Below are 2,500 nucleotides of genomic sequence, written 5' to 3'. Positions count from 1 at the left end.
GTCTGTTAATTGTTACATCTACTCCCAGGTCTGTTTTCTTCCACCTGAACTCGCCACCCACTTGCCTACTCTCCCACCTGCCCGCCCTCGTCAACCAAATAACCTATCCGCTCAGCCGCATACATCTACCTACGCATAGATAAGTGCGTAGGGGAGAGAGGACTTGAAAAGGAGGTGCTGGCGTAGGTGGGATAGAGGAGAACACGGGAGAACAAGTGACGTATCTGAGAAACAATTGAAAACGTGAAGTGATCTACTACGCGATCAGACATCGGATCGTAGGCGGTTAGTAGATGGGCGTGGGGGAGCGGCGTGGGCGTGGGGGAGCGGCGTGGGCGGGCGGACAGCGGAGAGTGAGAGGGGAGGAAACCAAACGCATAAATTCTTAAGACTTGTGACATTTTGTCGGGAAAAATGAGACCAAACTAGACTGACTCGCCCGTTACGCTGTCAGCGGCGGTGGCCGTGTCCTGATGCCGCGTTTCGCCGCCCACACCCCACACCCCTCCCCACGCCCACACCCCACGCCCGCACATCCTCCTCCTCCTAACCTCTTAACAGCCACTCCTGAGACTTAAGTGAGTGAACATCTACCAGCTGCCATGGGAGAGCGTCCGGATGGCAGGCAGTAAAGTAAAGCCAACGCCGAAGCCACAAGTCGAACGGGGACCAGAAAGTTGATGGATGTTTAGCCTAGAAAGAAGGTTTCCAATTTTTCCTGCCTACCTTCTTCCCTGGGCCTCCCTGGGGGCCCCCGCAGGGCCTCGGGGCCCCGGGGCCACCGGCCTCCCCGCCCGGCCCACACAAAGGAGTCAGGACCACCTGTGCGTAAAGCAGGAATTAAAAAAAATGATTATATATGCATAAAAGTGAAGAGGTTGCCAATAGAAGTTTGAGCGGGAGGGAGCGAGGCGTCGCCCCGTCAACAGAGCCGTCGAGATCAACTGATTATGTGACGCCCCCCCCTCTCCTTGACCCCCCCCCTCTATCCTTGCGCCGCCCCCTTCTCCTTGCGCCCCCCTCTCCTTGACCCCCCCCCTCTATCCTTGCGCCGCCCCCTTCTCCTTGCGCCCCCCTCTCCTTGACCCCCCCCTCTATCCTTGCGCCGCCCGTTCTCCTTGCGCCCCCCCTGTCCTTAACCCCCCCCCCTCTATCGTTGCGCCGCCCCCTCTATCCTTGCGCCCCCCTCTATCCTTGCGCCGCCCCCTTCTCCTTGCGCCCCCCTCTCCTGGGCCCCCCCCCCTCTATCCTTCCGCCGCCCCCCTCTATCCTTGCGCCCCCCACTCATATACCTCCACATAGATTACGTGTACACACACACACACGCACATGCGTGTACGTGCATGTTGCCGCACGTGCACACACATACACACATGTGCCTGCCTTCGCGATTAACAATCCATGGACCCGGGCCTGATTTCCGGCCGAGACAAAGAATTAGGCAGAGGTTCATTTATCTGATCATCAGGTACCATGGAGCTAGAGAGCTGTTGTGAGCTGCATCCTGGCGGGATGAAAGGGAGGGAACTATCAGGGGGAAAGCGACAAGCCATTACGACTAAATAGCACTGAGAAGGGAGTCAGGATGAGGGTTTAGGAAGGAGGGGGGGGGGGAAGGAATGGTGCCCAACCACTTGGACGGTCGGGGGATTGAACGCGGACCTGCATGAAGCCAGACCGTCGCTCTACCGTCCAGCCCAAGTGAGCGCCCCACACTTGTGGGTCGCCCGCCCCGCTTATCACATTTCACGCTAAGGTTTGAGGGAATTTATTTATCACGGATTTCGACTTCGATTTGATGCGAGCCGTGAGAGGGGAGAGGTGGAGAGGGGAGAGGTGGAGAGGGGAGAGGCTGGTGGGGGAGAGGGGAGAGGCAGGTGGGGGGAGAGGGGAGAACACCCTTAGTGAAGGGAGGGGGGGGGGCCAACCCACACTACTTCAATTCACATTATTCATTTTGTAAACAAAATTATTCTCGGAATTTTTGTCACCCATAAAGATGCGTCCATGATCTCCCGAGACGAGGCTCATGTGGCCTCTTCTTGATGTCCAGACCAGTGTATTAACACTTAGCTACACCCAGTTCCAGTACTGGAACACCCAGTACTGGAACACCCAGTACTGGAACACCCAGCACTGGAACACCCAGCACTGGAACACCCAGTACTGGAAGACCCAGCACTGGAACACCCAGTACTGGAACACCCAGTACTGGAACACCCAGTACTGGAACACCCAGCACTGGAACACCCAGCACTGGAACACCCAGTACTGGAAGACCCAGCACTGGAACACCCAGCACTGGAACACCCAGTACTGGAACACCCAGTACCGGAACACCCAGCACTGGAACACCCAGCACTGGAACACCCAGCACTGGAACACCCAGCACTGGAACACCCAGCACTGGAACACCCAGCACTGGAACACCCGGCACTGGAACACCCAGCACTGGAACACCCAGTACCGGAACACCCAGTACTGGAACACCCAGTACTGG

The sequence above is a fragment of the Procambarus clarkii genome, chromosome 39 (genome assembly GCF_040958095.1).
Source record: "Procambarus clarkii isolate CNS0578487 chromosome 39, FALCON_Pclarkii_2.0, whole genome shotgun sequence".
Lineage (NCBI taxonomy): Eukaryota > Metazoa > Arthropoda > Malacostraca > Decapoda > Cambaridae > Procambarus > Procambarus clarkii.
The sequence above is the reverse complement of the archived record's forward strand: the minus strand, read 5'-3'. Positions refer to the sequence as shown.